Source organism: Bolinopsis microptera, chromosome 11 (assembly GCF_026151205.1).
Source record: "Bolinopsis microptera isolate Bmic1 chromosome 11, MBARI_Bmic_1.0, whole genome shotgun sequence".
Lineage (NCBI taxonomy): Eukaryota > Metazoa > Ctenophora > Tentaculata > Lobata > Bolinopsidae > Bolinopsis > Bolinopsis microptera.
In genome coordinates, this window is record NC_087082.1 from 3,426,189 (window position 1) to 3,446,654 (window position 20,466).

Sequence of the window (20,466 nt, forward strand, 5' to 3'; positions counted from 1 at the left end):
CAGTGAGAAAAGGTTTGACTGCGGTCTTCCACGCCGCCCTTGAAGCTGTAAGGTGTTAACAGCAAAAACAAGCGACGAATAGGCTGGACCATCTGTAGGCCCACGCAGTACATGTCCGAGCATCCTCCACCGACTACGAGCCACTTTAGCTGACAATGGTTCGCTATTGCAGCGTTTATACAAGTTCTTGTTGGAAATGATGTGAGGGTATTTGTAATTCAAAATTGATCGCAGATGACGTCTGTGAGCAATATCTAGTTTTTCCAATACTGATTTAGGGGCAGCCCAGCAAGATGAATTGTACATTAAAACGGATACTACCAGAGCCTCATACAACAGAAGCCTCTTGCTCAGAGGGATCTTATGGTTCCAAGCTTTCTTGTATTTGTTAAACGCGGCATATCCCAGACATATCCTTCTAGAGATGTCCTCCTTACTACAAAGCATGGAGGATATGTCTGGGATATGCCGCGTCTAACCCGTGTGTATTTAGTTTAAAAGGATACAGCTCCAACACTTTTCTTATAGGTCGCTGAAGGTAGTATAAGGATTTATGATATGCGTCCATATCGAGTATAATTGATAGATGGATTTAGTCGCAATCTGATATTTTAGTTTAAGTTTTAGTCGCAAGCATGGCTATTATCATAGCTAAAATGATTATTATGAGCTATGACTATTTTTTAAATCGACAGTAAAACACTGATTTCACCAATAATGATTTGCGAAGGAATTTTTATCCAGATCAACAGCTGATATTGCATTTGGTTAGAGTAACCAATTAGATGACAACGTTGTCAAACAGTGTTTTTAGAAAGGAATCGGAGGCTTCGACATTTTCCTTAATTCTTGCGAATCTCGCTACAGTAATGTTTGCAATGCAAGAGTAATTAAGACGTCTGAATTCTGTAAAGTATATTCAAGTTCTTGAACTACAGTACTAATTGGTTAATAACTGTAGCAAATTTACTCATTTAAGATATAATTTTGCTTACTAATTCTAAAACTTTTGTTGTGAAAGTTAGCTAACGTTGAAAGAAATATATACTATCAGTTTTATAGTTTTGCTAATTACAACTAACAACACTACAAATCCATTACATTTATTGATGTGATACTCCCTTGTGGATGGCCTGATGGCCGTAATAAAAGCCAAAACTAATCGAGTCACAAGCGGGTCGCCTCGAGTTATGTCCTATTTGTGTGCACATGCAGACTTTCATCATTCGTAATTCTATTTCTAAGACTTAACTTTAATTAATTTAAATTCCAGCGATTAACCACGATATTGTGTCAAAACTAACAAATATAAATAACCTCACTGTATCACACCACCTTTAAGAGCCTAATTTGTAGAATATTGCCCCGTACCAGACACCCATGGCATATTCAAGAGATTTAGAGAATCACGTGAGTACAGCATACTAAGTACTTTACTGACTCATTCAATCAGTGCCTCTGTATCAGTGCTTGATATTACAGAGGCGCTGATTGAATAGCTGATGCACCTTATTTTATTAAGGCTCTCAGTAAGATATGTTAATATTATCATGTGTAATGTCCTAGATATTATTGCAGTTCGACCTTTATATATTCTTTTGTGTATCTTTTCAGGAAACCCGTGTATATATATAAACAAAAGCTCTAAGAAACAGATAGTAAACAAAGTAAACATTTCTGTCCCCTAATCTTTCTCAAACAAAAGTCATGCAATTTGCATACTTCTCCATTTAACTCTATTCTGAGCGATTAAAGTTAAATTGTTTAAATCACATAAATTATTTAACGATAATTTTCGAACACTAAGGTCGTGTAGAATCAGTGAGAAAAGGTTTGACTGCGGTCTTCCACGCCGCCCTTGAAGCTGTAAGGTGTTAACAGCAAAAACAAGCGACGAATAGGCTGGACCATCTGTAGGCCCACGCAGTACATGTCCGAGCATCCTCCACCGACTACGAGCCACTTTAGCTGACAATGGTTCGCTATTGCAGCGTTTATAAACGCTGCAATAGCGAACCATTGTATAAATACAAGTTCTTATTGGAAATGATGTGAGGGTATTTGTAATTCAAAATTGATCGCAGATGACGTCTGTGAGCAATATCTAGTTTTTCCAATACTGATTTAGGGGCAGCCCAGCAAGATGAATTGTACATTAAAACGGATACTACCAGAGCCTCATACAACAGAAGCCTCTTGCTCAGAGGGATCTTATGGTTCCAAGCTTTCTTGTATTTGTTAAACGCGGCATATCCCAGACATATCCTTCTAGAGATGTCCTCCTTACTACAAAGCATGGAGGATATGTCTGGGATATGCCGCGTCTAACCCGTGTGTATTTAGTTTAAAAGGATACAGCTCCAACACTTTTCTTATAGGTCGCTGAAGGTAGTATAAGGATTTATGATATGCGTCCATATCGAGTATAATTGATAGATGGATTTAGTCGCAATCTGATATTTTAGTTTAAGTTTTAAAAGCAAGCATGGCTATTGTCATAGCTAAAATGATTATTATGAGCTATGACTATTTTTTAAATCGACAGTTAAACACTGATTTCGCCAATAATGATTTGTGAAGGAATTTTTAACCAGATCAACAGCTGATATTGTATTTGGTTAGAGTAACCAATTAGATGACAACGTTGTCAAACAGTCAACTTTACATGAACACTTGGTACCATCCTCTAAAGCTCTAATTATCTTTTCTCTGCTTATAAACATCATTGTAGTAATATTAAGTTCTGGTTGGAGCAAATGTTTGCTTCTCTGAGAGAATTTTTACGATTGCTTTTTGCTTTCGTGGCTTCTTTTGATCCGTGTTTTTAGAAAGGAATCGGAGGCTTCGACATTTTCCTTAATTCTTGCGAATCTCGCTACAGTAATGTTTGCAATGCAAGAGTAATTAAGACGTCTGAATTCTGTAAAGTATATTCAAGTTCTTGAACTACAGTACTAAATGGTTAATAACTGTAGCAAATTTACTCATTTAAGATATAATTTTGCTTACTAATTCTAAGACTTTTGTTGTGAAAGTTAGCTAACGTTGAAAGAAATATATACTTCATCAGTTTTATAGTTTTGCTAATTACAACTAACAACATTACAAATCCATTACATTTATTGATGTGATACTCCCTTGTGGATGGCCTGATGGCCGTAATAAAAGCCAAAACTAATCGAGTCACAAGCGGGTCGCCTTGAGTTATGTCCTATTTGTGTGCACATGCAGACTTTCATCATTTGTAATTCTATTTCTAAGACTTAACTTTAAACTTTCTAGAATATTCTTCTTCTTCTCGGCACATGGCACAATATTCTCCACCAGAGCCGGCGCGGAGGCTGGAGTATCTGGGTGTGCAAAGATACTGTTTTCTAATTATTCTGTACCTCGGAGCAAAGTCTCCTCATGAATTAGGAGTCATTATAGCACCCAAAAACAACCTCCGGACAACCCTCAGTATACGAACGGATTGAAAATATCTCCATCTAATCAGACATCTGCTGTACTTGTAATAGGCTGACAGACTGGTGTAATGTTCCCATCGGGCCCCAGTAACGCTCAAACTCAATCCTATGATTAAAGGGTGGGATAGCTCCCTTTACGTCTAGATAATTCTTGATTATAGCAGCTCAAAGTGGTGACCATTAATCAGGGGACATTGTATCTGTGTCGGTGAAGTTAAGCTGGCTAAAATTTAATGTCGCCACGATATCAGCCGTTCTAAAGATGGGTTAATATTCTTGATTTGATGCTAATATCGGTCAATCCTGTGAAATAACCAGGTAGTTGAAGATCAGCTCAACTTTGGGCGCCCTTTGTGTTGCCTAGGTCACGACATATTATGCGCTGTAACCCCAATAGGTTATAGGTTATAGGTTACTATACTATGCAGTTAATCTAAATCTTATGATTTCGATAGATATCTGCTATATCTCGATGTCATGTCAATATTAGTTTAATACCATTTGGTGTAGTGTCGGATATGTATGGCCTATTGTATGTGTCGATTTTGAGAGGAACAGCGATTGTGCAGTAAGCGGTGAGATGTAATTCATGTGATTATGTTTGACTGAAATTATTACAGTTACAAATGTCTGAACTTTGATTGCTAATAATAAATCACAAAAATCTAGACCATAACAAAATCTAAATATCTAATTTCTGTGGCAGCTGGTCTACAATGTATCAGCTTTACATCACAATAGATTGAACAAAATTGTACGTCTCAAAATTGAATTTCTACTCGGTCTGATCAAAATTTACGCAGGTCAAATCCTTTGATCGGGCCCTAAAATTCAATATCTGTTTACAGAAGAGGAATCCTGAATGTGCTGGATCCTTTGGGAGGGTATTTGATTAAATCAAAGTTGTTTTCACGCCATTGAGACGATCATTAAGGAACCCATGAAATGATATCGCTGAATAAAATTAACAGCTGCTTAACTTAGTTGGTACCAATTCAGTGGATTACTTTTCCAGAGTGAGCACTTAAGTAACTGCCATCCTTAATCTACAGTTCATGCTCCTGATCTTCTCAACTTTCACGTGTATTCACACGTGACAATTACCGTAATCAGGAGGATTCCCGCGATTGATGGTCGACTCAACGTCTCTGGATCTACAACAGGCTTCAACAACAACATGGCTCTAACTGGTGATTAATAATCACCTATACCGAGCCCCGGGGTGTTATAATGATATCAATCTTGGAGCGGAGGGTTAAGATGTGGACATGGTTGATAATTCCGGTAAGACTGACAATATCGTTTTGTTCCCCGTAGTTTATTCTTGGAGTTGGCACATTATGTCTCTCAGTAATAGTATGGCAACAGTAAGATTGTATAACCGTTCAGTTTCATATGTCCTTAATATCGATCATTTTTGATTCATTTGCAGTTACTTCCGAAAGTTAAAACGGTTCACCATTGTTTTTGTGCGAGTGAAAAAAGAAAAAATTTGACGATTCGTTTTTAATTGGGGTTGTTTATGTTATCTATATATATTATATATCAGATTGGTCGTCGAACTGCACCCACAATCACCCGATCTTAATCTGTTGAAGTTCATGAATATACTTAAAAGTTAGACTTTGTCAGTAGTTAAAGTCACAACAACTGATAGCAGAACCCGCTGCAATAATATTATTTGTGGTAACATAATAATTAATACTACAGTCATAATATTATTTGTAGCAATATCATTAGTGATGGGTAGATAATACCGAGGCTGTTTCATGGTGCCACGATTAAGTTATAATCAAAGTTACTTATTAATTTATATAACTTTTGTGAATCATTATAAATTTTCGCATGTTGGAGTGATCAGCTAATTAATCTTTGTGCCATGGTGAGTGTATGGTTTAATTTTGCAGCACAATCCACTGAGTTGTCACAATTTCGCCCGTCGCATATTTAACCGTCGCTGACCGTAGAAGCCTTCTCATTGATTGATAAAATAGTGAACAGCCCAACTAATATATGTATGAGCGGTTCTCAATAAATATAGTCAATATGAGGACTAGAGGGTCAACCGTTCAGATTTTGGCCGTCCATATAGGACTGTAAGTGTAAGCCAAGTGAAATTCGCATTAAATTGCAAAAATCAATAATTATAGATTAATCTCATTCTCAGGCACAATTTTTATTTACCAAATTGCATGAACAATGATTGGTCAGGATGAAAATTGGCGAAATATGTTCTGGAATTATGAAATGCGATTGGTATCATGACAGTAATTTGTGAAATGCACTCATGAACTGAGTAGTCATTGAGTAATTGACGAGAGTAATTCCTTTTGTTTGTCAAGTTTTTCCAATATTTAGCCTTGATCATTGATTATTCTAATTCAAGAATCCACAAATAGTCTGAATTGACCTAAAGTTATTAGTTATGCGTCATACACTGGTGATGGTTATTCCTTACCCACGTTCAGAAATGTTCGCTGCGCAGTTTGCTTTAATTTATATCAAATCATTCTGTGTTCATGTTTAATGGCTTCGCATGCACTCCTCCGCAAGATCAGCTATTTTATTGATCAGATCATGTTGGGTCGGGCAACTATGTTAGGGTAGTATGGCTTCGTAACTCACAAGCATGCCTATGCGGTGGAAAAATAATGTCATTAATTGCACTAAAAAGTGATGAAACCAGATATAAGAAAATGAAACTAAACACCTCGTATAGATACGACAAAACTGCGAGCTAGGGCTCATATCCAAAACATTTTTTTCTGAACGGATGAGAGGAGAGCCTAGAATAATCTCAGGCAAAAACAAAAATAAGAACGTTCTAGTAATGACGGTAGATGCTGGTATGTCTAGGTTACATGTCAAAGTATTAAAATTTTTATTGCAAAACGATTTCTGGGAGTTTAACAACATTATGAAGTGTTTCTGTTGTCGGAGCAGCTGGGATGGCATTTACCATTATTTTAAGGAGTGCTCTAAGTGGGGAATTATTATTATTATTCCAAGGAATTTCCAACTATATAGTGAAAAATGTTAAAGGAGGTTTCGACTAATTATACCGGAAATAAGAAATGTGAAACACAGGTAGAAACGGAATAAACGAAAACGGGGAATTTTCCCTCATTATATTTACGTATACTACGGTAACTGTTGCCAATTGTTCTGCCAGGTCAGCAAAACCGATCAATCGTACTCGTCTCTCGCCTGCAGATTGGTCGAACAAAATTCATTAAAATCGTCAGCTTACTACCTCCAACGTGCTTACTACCTCCAACTTGCTGCATGAAAATGGTTCGAAATCGCCGTAAGGTATATATCATCAAAAAAACGGTATAGCAATACCATACTACTTTATAACACTGAAGACATTATCGATTTCAAGTCCACAAAGTTCAAAAACTAATAAAAAACGATGAAATCGCACATGTATTTTATTCAAAACAAGCTCCTAGACGGCCGTCCACGTCATGATCATTGGATGCTATATAGATCGGATTTTCACGAAGGAACAGAGACACCTGGATAATTTGGCAAGATGGGGTTCGGTAAAATGCACCGTGGGTCAAGGTAAGAAGCATAACGTGGCCAGGAAAAGACGGTAGAGTGGTATGGAATGAATACCACGTTGGCCAGGAAAGAAATACCTACGTGGGCAGGAAAGATTTACCCACAGTGATCAAGGAAAGAATACCACGTGATCAGAAAAGAAGTTTCCACGTTGAACTCACAAAAAACGATCTGCTAGTGCATTATTTGGTTGTTTTTGCCTTTTGAGAGGAAAGAGTGCGAAGGGTAGGGTACCTACTACCTGCAATGTACACATTATATCATCGCTGTCAGGTTTAATCAACACAACAGTGGTGGCAGGCAACAGGTATGGTTTTAGTGAATAATAATTAACTGCTAGTAAGCCTTATACCACGAGCTCTGGTAGAGGGTACTAAAGATACTTTTCTACGTCGGAATTTAGGATAAGATAAAAATACTCAGGGTAATAACTGGCTTGAAAAGCTGACAAATTCCCATCAAGATTAAATGAAAAGCTTAAAACTCATTGTGGGTACTATCAGGTAATACTACATCACGTGTTCGCAGATTTATTCAGCCGTGTGAACAAGATGAAGTATCGAGTATAAAATCTAAAAATACAAAGATGAAAACTTTGGTTACGGAACATTCCACAGCGCGAGCGATCATTAATCTTTTATGTACGAGTGAGGAAAACAAACACGCATGACTGGCAAGTGATTTAGTTATGAGACCACAGGGAACCAAATATTCCGCATGAACAAGCAAGCAATAACGTAGCAGTGAATTTTCATTATATTGTATTTAGTGGATTGGAAAACTAAGTTACGATAGGCCCAAAGATATTCGTAACATAAGATTACTTTTCTTCCAAGATTTAGTGACACTGATTCCGAATAGTATTTTTTCGATGGCAAATTAAAATAAAATCAGTCGCCCTTAATCAAATTTTTCGTACTTACGTGAGCTAGTGCGATAGTTTTATTTTACTCAACATGATGGTTAGCACTTAACAACTTAAAGTTATAACACTGTCGGTTCTCACACAGTAAATAACCTGATATTAGAACAACCGACAAGATATGTTCAGATTTTCCGTATTTCACAGCGACAAAGAAAAACAGAAATATCAGTATTCACAGCCGACAAGGATAAACAAGAATATCCAGTATTCCACAGCGAAATAGATGATACAGATATCAAGTGTATTCCTTGCAGCCTACTCTCAGATTAAAACATATCAGAAATGACATAAGAGCGATAGTAGCCAATAGCCAGAACTAGGAGAAACAGAATATCCACGTATTCACAGACGACAGATAAAACAGAATATTCCACAGCACGCGTCTGTCAACACACTATTACTATAGTCACGCATCTACAGCACTCAACATTACCATTTGTACCGTCGCTGTTCGTGCCACACCGGTAGCACACAATCTAATACAGATACAATCAAATGAATGTGGTCTCGGTTGGCACTGTATCTCCAATACAGTAGTACTTATCTTGGCTCTCTCGATCGTTTTGTGGATTTTAAACAATATATTGGAGTGATACTGGACAATGGAACGCGGTTTGGGCAAAGTATTCACGTAAATGCCGAGTATTAATATCATGTGCGCATCTTGAAAGTGAGAAAGTCGGGCATATGAGGGTATTATTCCTTTACTCAGGACAATGTCATAGCATTAGCTATATCGTTGTGTTGTGCACAAATTAATGACTGTTGGCAGCAACCGTTTCAAGATTTTTGTTAGGGTGTCAGACCCCCCCCCCATGACTGTTTCGATCATTTTGTGGATCTCAGTTTTATCGAAACGAACTGACTCTCAAGGTAGGTTCAGTTTTTATAAAAGTCTTGTTTCGCAACATAAAAATGATAATAGCATAAACAATGATAATAGCTAAACAATGTTAATAGCATAAACAATGTTATAGCATAAAACAATGATATTGCATAAACATGATAATAGCAGTATATGTCAAGCCGGTCCTCATGAAATCTAAGGTAAACTAACCAAACTATTCGTCATGGAAAACACGTGCAATTTACCAAACGAAAGTTTTTAAAAAAATTTTCTAACGTTTCCAAACTGAGGTAAAACTAAATCAAGATAGTGAAATGAGAAGTTTCCATTTAATTTAGTAGATCACGACAAAGATTGTTTAACGATGAATAATCAAATCTTTCAAACAATTAAAAATAATTGTCGAGAAAAAAAAAGTTCAATTTTTAATTCAACTGAATTTTTGAACATGCAATATTTTCACCGAAAATCAAGTAACAGCGTAGTGTCTGAACAAAACGTTTAAAGCTGACATTTACCAAATTAGCCTGCTTTCAACAGAAAGAAATATTTTTGCCTGGACATTGGAAAAATTATGTACACATACAAAGCTACCATGTTGGAAATGTTATCCCTTATTATATTAGTTTAGACCCAAGCCATGGTATAGTGAACAATGTGATTGATAGCGGAAAAAGCGTCGACTTACGTTTATAGGTCCTTAACTAATTTAGGTTTGATAAGAAAGTAATAAAGTTGTCGGAAGTTACAGATATATAAATATTCAGAAAAATTATTTTTTTTTGGTTTTTAAGATAAAATCTGATGAAAATCGTATTTATATTATGCAGTATATGCATGCAATGAAGGTATATCTGGAAGTCGGGTCACTTAAACTATAAAGCCATTTAAGTGTAATTACTTTCGCTAAAATGATCGTTAAATATTGCAGCAGTCACCTATTGATATTAATATTCAATTATGGACACTGTCACTCAATTGGTCAAAAATTAGCATAAATGCCTGCTTCTGCATTCCGTTTTTTAAAACTAATTTATACTTATATTACTTTTGTAACTCTCTGTAACAAATACAAGGAGTAACATAATCTAGACTTCAGAACAAAAAGGGGCCGATTCGAACTTGTATGACTCTGAAGATGCGCCATAAAAATTTTCTAAAGTTCACTAAGATATACTTCAAATTTGACTTTATTGAAATTTTCCACATTTGCATATGCATTTAAAGTGACAAAATCATTTTGTCAGGAATTAGAAATGGATCAACTAAAATCCATCACTAAATTTTGAAACACGTGGACCAGGCTACTATTATACCACACAGACATGGGATCTTTTGAGTGTAGTTTTTGTGAAACTGTACGTGTTCGAGTCTGGTGATTTCCGGCGTCGCATAATGCACATAGCCGCTGATATAGGTCTGAGAGTGAGACCAGCCGTAGTCTCCTCTTAATAATATTGCTGTAGGGACAACCTGCTGGCTGTAGAACAAACACAAATACAAAGCGCATTCTAATCCACAGGCACACCTCGAGACGGAGCGTTCAAATATACGGCAGATGGATTTAATATTAAAGTAGTGCCAGACCTATCATAGTGGGAGTGAAGTGGGCCGTTTTAAGACCATGAAGCTATACTCAGTACATGAAGGGTTTTCAGTGCGAAATTATAGTCGAGGCAGGAAGTATATGGAAAATGAAGGTTAGAGTAGGCTCATAATATTACTGGTAACTACATTAGTTGGGGTGATCCCCGGTTGTGCATGGTACGTATTCAATTTAATGAAACTATTACAGGCCCGCTCCTTCAGATACGGGTCAAAATATTTAATATATATTTATTATTTTATTATATGTGTTTATGATTTGAAGGTCAAGGTTGGGTCTACATTCTACAAGTACAATGAGTTGGTGGTTTTGTAGCGGTCAATATCATTGTCGGGCGAATTGAAAAATTGACCTATATAAGGTTCTAACTAATAAGTTCGACCTGTAACTAAGGTAACTGATTTGGGTAACCAGTAGTAACTTGAGACATATAAAATCTCATCTACATGAAATGCGAATAAAAATATTATATATGTGACGTACGTGTTTCTACCGTCCATTTCGTTTCTAAAATGAAACAGCTACAAACTTCGTTTCGGATTCGGTAGATTGTTTTCATTATTAATGAAAACGGATTAGTTCACAATACCAAAATGTATCCTCAATCAAATGGATCAAAAATGTGGAGAATGTTGACGGCAAGTGAAAACGCTGATGTTCATGCTTTGGACCTTATACATTATGTTTATACTTGATATTACAGCGACATAGCAATGAAAAGAGAGCTCTGGATCGGATCTGGAGGGAGCTCAGGGGTAAAGGACTCTTACTACCCCTTAGGATACACCCTTATTATACCACACAAATACAACGCTCTTCGACAAATACACGCCTCTTCAACAAAATACACGTTCTTTCTATCCACCAAATACTAAACAAGGCTGTGTATGAGCTTGAAAACTCTCCAGTGGAGCACGAGCCACATTATCATAAATTGCCCTGCCAAACAAATCCCTGGATTCTTTGCCGGGGGCTCTCCGGATGATTTGCATATCAAAAGAGGGCGGCGCTTGCCAGAATATCATAGATCTGGACAGGAAGGAGAGAGAGTGCATGTGTAAGCCTAGACAAGTTATTAGAGATTGTGAGCTGTTTCTGTCAGGGTGTTTTGTGTGGTGGATATGGTGACAGAGGTGATTTAGTAAAAAGGAAGAGCAGCGGCACAGGTTGGTGTGTATGTTTTACATTCCACGTGGCTATTTTAGTTTATGTCGTCATAGTGGAAAATTGTCACAATTTTAAAGGACGAATGAAGACGATGTTAGATTAACAATTCTTAAATGACATTGCAAATTTCCTAGTACCAATTCAGATAAGGAGACGGGAATTAAAGCAACTTTGCAGATAAACGGAAATGAACATAAGGGCCTCCTTCAAATCTATAGGTTTGTGATAAAGAATTGTATGGATCTGATGTTGCTAGGGCCCAGTCCATACAATTACTGTGGTAAGTATTACCCCCTGGGTGAAATTCTAGTCCTCAATTTGCTCCGGAGAAAAGTTATTCACGTGATGTTATATTATATCCATGCAATTCAACGTCGCGTTGAGCACCGGGGAATCAGATTAAAACATTGAATATGCGTCAGTCCAAATATCGCTTTAGCTCACCTTATCTTATGCCCTATTTAAAATTAGGCCGTTTGATGAGTAAATTATGTGTTGGGATAGTGGATTGTGGATACTATTAATATAAACAGTTTGACACTTTTTTTTTTGTTCTGGAGTGAGAATAGCTGAACCCGGATGAGTCTTGGATTTCCAACAGGAGGATGCAGTGCCAGACGTAGTTATTGTTATTAATTATTATTGCACAGAGCACACTTTCTTTTCAAAAATAGATGAATCAAATTATAAGACTTACAGACAATACAGGACGTTAACGTATCCCAAAAATTACGTGACAATAAAAAAGTCAAAAGAACTTGGTAATGTCAAATGGGCGGAACCGTTGCATAAATATAGTGTTAAGTGTCTGTCGACAGGTTACCAAATTGCAAGAGAATGACAAACCATACAAATAAAAGGAAACAAATAAGGCGGATGAATATTTAGTAAGTCGAAATAGGTTCTTGAAAACGGGAAACGGAACTGACCCATTATCTATAATACCTTGCTGATATGCCTATGCTTCAAAGATTCTATAGTAAACATAAAGGACGATAAAGGACGATAATGGACGATAAGGGACGATAAAGGAGATAACTATGGTCTCTACTTTTCCTCCCTACTAGACTTCAACTGGGGAAAAAAGCAAAAATTGACAGTGGTTCTAATCAAATCTGAAGTGAACGAATACTATGTAATAATTCATTCATATTTCACTCAATATTATATAGAGTAATTATATTGTACAAACTATAGGATTAATCAAAATTTTAACCTTTTTCAGCTAGCTCCAGTAATGATAAGTATCATGGTTTGTACAAAACATCGTAGACAAATTTCAGGAAACCAACTATCAAGAAATTATCGCTGAGTAGATATGTAAAATGCAGATGGAGACTTTAATTTGTATCGAAACGTTAAAACCCTAGCATAATCTATCAAATTTTTCACTCCAATATAAAAGCAACAGCAATAAAAGAAATTACCTTCATTTTCAGACTTAAGTCTTTCATCCACTTCAGTCAAGCATGTCCACTTGTACATATTTTAATTTCTGCCGACAGTCTTACCAAAGTGCTCCATGGTCTCGTAAATCCAGAGCTTTGGTCCAGTAAAAGCCGACGGAAGTAGGCGGAAGTGCTATATGACTTATCGTTGTTGGAGGAGTCTGAGCATGCCTAAAAACATTAATGTTGTTGCCTACAAAAACAAGCCGTACGGACGTATTCCTTTGTATTTCCACAAGAAGTTTTATATCAAATCAATGGTTTGCATTATTTGTTAATCAGGATTAGACATTATTGATTTTATTTGAGTCGGGGAACTTCTACGTTGAATACAAACTGTGCGGGTGTAATGGTGGTTAAATTGGTATAAATCTGTAAATCGGGATTCTGGAGCAAAAACATTTGTTACAAGTTTTTACAATATCCACTGGTCTGATAAATCTAGGTTTTTGATTAAAGAATAGAATATGAATCACGACGTCCTCTTGGTGTTATTCTGTTGTTTTTTTATCCTCTGGTTGCCTTGTTGATGACGTTGATAGCAGTTTTTGCGACGTTCTGCATAAGGGGTCCGCCTGTGTTGGGCAATGTCTCGAAGCTGAAAAGACAAATTTTTAGTTTTCATGTCTTTTACAATTCCTTCCATTGGCTCATTATAGAATTTGGGAACAATTTCTATCGGTAAAAAACTAGTTTATTGCATCTTGCTGCCCACCAATTACAGACCATAAAGAGAAGAGCATGGCTCCCGTCATAAGAAGTATGAAATTACAGGTACCATAAAACGTACGCTAAAACGGTGAAATTTGAACTTCGCGGGATCCCTGATAGTTCACTTACCAGTAACAGTGAAAACGATATTAAAGCAAGTTGTAAAGTAATAAAATGAAATATCAAACTCACAGTAGGATCGATCGCTGTACGTTTCTTCAACATTCGAGGGGTGCTTCTGCCAGCAAGTGATGCCTTAATATATGTGAAATGGGAAAAGGAAAATATTAAACTAATCATTCATTTATCTTGAGAATAGCTAAGGTATGTGTAAAATTTTTCAGAAGAAACACAGAAACTTGAGAGGAGATGATCTTGGCGAATTAACTTCAAAATTTCAGGGACTTTTTTTTTAGGTTATTAATGTCACCGAAATCTGTGAGATTTGTTTTACTTTGTGGGGGATTTAATCTTTAGATTTGTTCCCAAGAGTGTTTATTTTTAGAACAGCGGTTTAAAAGTTAAGTTTACATTACCAAACGATATATATCACATGGATTTATGAAACTAATATTTGGATTTAAGGTTCTTCAAAAAGATATTCAGCAAGATATTCAGCAATATCTTTAGAGATCATTAACGAAGGAAAATTTAAAGCTTCTCGCATTATATATAATAGTCTCAGTTCTTAAATTCATCGGCACAAATTTGGGTAAGTATAATTTAGTATCAGGGATATTTATGTATAATATAGCCTCAGGGCTACATTGTTATGTATTCGCAGGAAGCTATATTTTTTGATTTGACGTTGATCATTTTGTTCAGTAAAAATTGTATCGCTCAAGTGCATTTATGCATTGAGCGATACAATTGACTACCTATAAATAGGTGCTGGCCTGGTTAAAGATGATTTGAAATTGAATAAACTTTGCTATGAGATTTCATTTCAAAGGTTCCGGAAATGGGCCAATAAAATTGTCATGATCTGAAGGAGACTATTTCATGCGGTTCTATGATATATGTCAGCTCTCAGCAAGGGTTAAATACATCTTAGTCACTCGTACTGGTATATGTCAGCAAAGTGCTCGCCAAAACAGGAAAACATTTCAATTTGAGAGTTGGAGGATGCATAAGATTCAAGTTTTGAGGACTATCATCTCGACGCCATTCAGGGGGTAAGATTTAGATTTATTTAAAGCCATAATCAGACCACATCTTGGAGTAATCAGGGGAGTTTAGATAAAAGAGCAATATGGTCAACATTCAAACCAGGGTGGTGAGTCAGCTGGCTTCGTCAACAATTTCGCAACCAGGTTAATTCGGGCACACAGGCACTAACCTCAAAATATTAATCATGCTCTTGACAATGAGGTTCTTTGTACCTGAATAACATTTAGACTCTATTACTTCGAACCATTTTGTGACATAACAGGGAAAGTAGCTAACATTACCTTAGGTTCAAACCAGGGTTATCAACTTTGAACGTTCACTGTCACCCAAAGTTTTTAAGGCATGAAGAGGACTTCATCTTATTATATTTATCTTAATATATTTAGATTTAGTACAAAACTATAATGAAATTCGAGCATAACAGTGATGCATTCAGCTCAGTTATATTTCAACTGTGCTCATATAAAACTTGATTGTAACTAAATAAGTTGATTATAGTTCAGTAGGCTTTAATGCAAGGCAGACTTAATTTTTATTATGCTTACTTTTAATTTTGCTTTTTATTTATCATTCCCATTATAAGCTGGAACTTCACAATGGTACCATTTCGGCCGAGCTTTAACATTAGCCAAGCTGTAATCAGCCAGATATTAATTGCGTTTCTTATTATTATTTCTCCTAAAATCAAAGCAACTGTTAGTTTGTGAGGTTGAAAGCTGGAGAGAGGGTAAGGATGGCCTTAAAGTCAATTATCAAGATGAAAACTCATATTTTTTATATTTATGTTCTCCATTTTACTCCTTAGATATCAGGAATGGGACACAAACAGCACAACATCATGTGTATTGGCCTTTGCTTTTATATGATATAAAGACGCAGTTTAATTTCTTGAAAATAGTCACAAAGCTTAGCCTGTATACAATAATGCTTGACACTATCAATTCAAAAATAATGAAGAAGTTTACACCAGTGGCGTAACGTTGCCTGTTGGGTGCATTCAGAGCATTCAAGGTTATAAGCAGTTTGGCAGATACTGGGGCATATTTGTTTAGAATAAGCAGATTCGGACTAAATTTGTTTCAAACTGAAGCTGTAGTAAGAGTGCTACCAAAGCAAAAAATCTTTACAGAGGGAGCTAAATCATTTCGGAAAATCCTTCGAATGTCAAGAACTCGAAGACAGTTTTAAGCTTTAAAGTTAAATTAGAAGGATTCAAGAAAGATGTGATTTCTAAAAGTTTTCGATACTTAGTTACGGGTAAATGCCTCACAGAATGGCTAGCCTCACAGAATGGCCAAATTTGTAAATGTTTTTGTAACTAATTTTTTATAAAAGACTGGTAGGTTTTGTGGATACCATATGAAACAAAAGTCTTCTGGCAACACTTCCTGTGGTGAAATCATTAACTAGGACCACATTTTCTGGCATAAATATGACTGTTTATGTAGAAATTTTGAGCACTGAAAAATTTGTTTTCAAATTTTTGAACTAAGTTTGCATTTTGGTGAGAACTTCTGGCACCAGTATGACAGAAGATGTTCAAAGAATAGTATTTATCAAACAAAACGAACATTGTTCAATATAGGAAGAAAAAAATGCTAAAATGGCTACACGCCTCACAAAATGGCCAAAATATGCCTCACAAAATTTGTTTTCAAATTTTAGAACTAAGTTTGCATTTTGGTGAGAACTTCTGGCACCAGTATGACAGAAGATGTTTAAAGAATAGTATTCATCAAACAAAACGAACATTGTTCAATTTAGGAAGAAACAAAATGTTAAAATGGCTAAACGCCTCACAATATGGCCAAAATATGCCTCACAAAATGGCCAAAATTTAAAACTCCTTTTATTCAATGAAACCATAAGTCTAAAGTATTCACAAGCTATTTATCATACAATAACACCCCAGATGGAGTGTTTTTACAGCCGAATGAAGGTTATAAATCATGAAATCAGGGAATATGAACAACGCCACACAAAATGGCCATTTTTGGTGTAGGAAATTATGCCCTTTTTATTCAGTTCTAAGAAATTTCACCTATATGGGGGTGTTAACAAGGCATATTAATACCAGCAGCATGCCTGAAACAAGAGCCAAAGGTTTTAGAAAAATAAAATTTTCTCGTTTTCTTTTTTTTTTGCCATTTTGTCAGGCATTTTTTCTTTTTTGTGAAATAATTTTTCACAGCTCAGTTTTTTCGTGAGTTTTAGGTTATTACCCCATTTCTTAATAGGTTTTCTAAGAACGTGTGGTGATAGAAATTTAAAAAGTATCTCCATCAACAAAATTATAGAAATTCAGATTTGGCCATTCTGTGAGGCATGTTTTTTTGGAGGAAGATTTTCCGGCCAATTTTTCTCAAAGAAAAAATGGTTATGAGATTAAATGAACCCCCGGGAAGAAAAATATGAGTGTCAACTTAGCTTCTTATGAGATAAAAACTGGAATAAAGTGTGTTTTGTGACTTTGAGAGACCTTCCTTTTTTTGGCCATTCTGTGAGGCAAATACCCGTATGTTAATGAATTTATTTTGAGGTTATTTCAAATAAAGTATTAGTTTAAGGGGGGGGGGGGGGGGTTCACCCTGTTTTTTTTGTGAAACTTGGTTTCGAGATAGTAGTTGACCAACAAACTAGGACCGGTGACCAAACTTTTGAGGGGGTCCCGGACACCAACCGCCAAACGGTGCTCGCGGGGCAGCCACGCCCATATTTGGTCCAAATTAGGCCAAATTTAGCAAAATACCCTGAACATGCCCAAAATCCAGATTTTTCATCAAGATTGGACAAAAAATGACTGAGTTATGAGCAAAAAACCATATGACCATATTTGGGCATACGCACCAAATTTTATCGATTTTGGCCCATAAATTGGTCAAATATCAATATTTTTGAATGAAACCAACTTTATATGGAAGGTAAGCCTATACTACACATTATCTATGATTATCAGCTCAGTATCTACCTAACTGTGGATTCTGTGTTCAAATAATCGCAAAAAATGAACAAAATTGCCCATATCTCAGTTCGTTATATTTGCAAAATTTGCAATGCGAAATTCAGAATTTGGCCGCCAAATGTTTTTAAAGGCCTAACTCAAAATTCTGTCCCAAAACTTAAGGTCGAAATGCGATTCTACGTTGATTCTGAAAATTTCATGTAAAAATATTAAAACCCTATTGAGTTCTATTGTTTTGAGCGAAATCAGTTTTGCAAATATAACGAACCGAGATATGGGCAATTTTGTTCATTTTTTGCGATTATTTGAACACAGAATCCACAGTTAGGTAGATACTGAGCTAAAATCAAATCAAATCAAATCAAATCAAAATATAATGACACAAACATCATCACACATCATCAAAAGTATATCTACTAAAGTTTAAAAATTATCTTAAATATATTGGCCTAAACAACCAAGTTAAAATGAATCTAATTTACATACTTTCCACTACTATATAAGTTGATAAAGCGTTTTTTAGCAACATGAGGATTACACACAAGATATTCATTGTGCTTCTCTTTATTAGTAGCATAATTTAATCCCTCGATCTTTCCTAATACTTCGTCCGAAACATACCAAAAATGACTATCATTTACAGATCTGTTTAAAATAGTCTCTTTTTTGAAAGCCTCTAATCTTATTTTAAAACTTAACACAGTCCCACAATTCTTGACATCCGAGGGGAGTTTGTTCCAATATGGTCTCACCCTCTCCGGAAGAAAAGAACTGTGGACTTTCTTCATTTTACTGCTACTTTTACTGCATCTACTGTTTGATACCACATTAAGACCAGATCTGCTCATACTGAACAAACCAGCTCCGTAATTGGCCAAACCACTTATCATTTTAAAAGATTCAATGAGGTCCCCACGTATTCGCCGCTCTGCCAGCGTTGTTCAATTGAGGATTTCCAGTCGACGACTGTATGGAAGAGTACCCACCTCGTCAATCAGACGGGTAAACCGCCTCTGGACGCTCTCCAGCTCCAAGATGATCCCCCAACTTCCATGAGCCGCAACTGATAATCATAGATAATGTGTAGTATAGGCTTACCTTCCATATAAAGTTAGTTTCATTCAAAAATATTGATATTTGACTAATATATGGGCCAAAATCGATAAAATCTAGATTTTGGGCATGTTCAGGGTATTTGGCTAAATTGGGCCTAATTTGGACCAAATATGGGCGTGACTGCCCCGCGGGCACCGTTTGGCAGTTGGGGTCCGGGACCCCCTGAAAAGTTCGGTCACTGGTCCTAGTTTGTTGGTCAACTGCTATCTCGAAATCAAGTTTCACGAAAAAATCAGGGTGAACCCCCCCCCCCCCCCCCCCCTTAACGGGTGATACTCGTAAAACATCTGTTCCAGGACCGTCGACGAGTCCAACTCGGCGCGCGTCCTGGTTGTAGGTTGTAAACCTACAAGTATTAGTAAGAATTGAGAGAAACCAATTATGTTATAAATAATAAAGAAAAACATGATTTATATGTAACATGATGTATAATTAGTATATTTTTTTGTCTTTTGTGTGCTAAAATGAAAATAGTAAATTATTTATTCAAATTCAATATACACAAATAAACCGCGCGACCGCGCGCTACTGCGAGCGATTTAGCGAGATCAGGGCTTTTGCTTTGGTTAGACTTAGAGCAATTCAAGAAACCTACAAATAAATTTATTTTGTGTGCTATATGCCCATGACCATTGTTTATGGTCTGGCCCGGCGCGCGCTACTTCGTAGCACGTGCCATCGAGAAGAAAGAAGCGCGCGCTGCTTCGAAGAAATTTAGACGAGGAACATCCGTCAATATATGCCCTGTGTATCGTAAAAACTCTATTATAGTGAAACTTCACTATGCACTATAGTAAAACAATCGTGGGGTCACGACGTGATACAAAAATGATTTTAATTATTTAAAATAGTTATTAAATAAAATGTGAATCTAAATATTTAATAATTAGTTTAAATTAATATGTGCCTTTAAATTTAATAAAAATACATTGGGTTTTAGAAATTGCATTAACCTTAGAGGACGTCGTCATTTAATTTTGCGCGCCGCGTGCGCATATCATATTTGTTTTAATATAACTTAATGGGCTGTGACATGATAATTGTAAAATATTTGTTTCAAAGACCATCGACAAGTCCAACTCAGCGCGTGTTTTTAATAAAACAAAAGTTAATAAAACAAAAGTTAAATTTATTACCAATTATTCAATCAATACATATCATAAATTCTAATATTGGAAACACAATGCAGAATGGATGTCTTAAACTATAATTTTGTTGTCACTAATAATCTATTTACTTTCAAAGTTGAAATTTAGTTAAGTATGAAATGCCACTACATCACAGTTAGGGTAATTAATATAATTCTTAAAAATTTTAAAATTGAGAAGATTGATCTATGACTTAAAATTTAAAATTTAGCAAAATGATATTTAATTTTTAAATAGTTGGTTACAGTTTATGACCGCGCTCACTAAATCGCTCGCCCAAACTTTTTTCATTCAACTGCTAACGCGCATTTTCGCATTGGATAAATTGC

General features: G+C 36.0%; 1 protein-coding gene across 1 annotated transcript in view; it reads left to right on the forward strand.

Annotated features, from left to right (window-relative positions):
- The first annotated feature begins 3,118 nt into the window (after positions 1-3,118).
- Positions 3,119-20,466, forward strand: part of LOC134823252 (THO complex subunit 2-like) — a 40,786-nt gene continuing 23,438 nt past the window's right edge. Inside the window, exon 1 of the mRNA XM_063834647.1 lies at positions 3,119-3,127. The gene's annotated coding sequence lies outside the window, so the exon portion shown is untranslated. The remainder of the gene's footprint in view (positions 3,128-20,466) is intronic.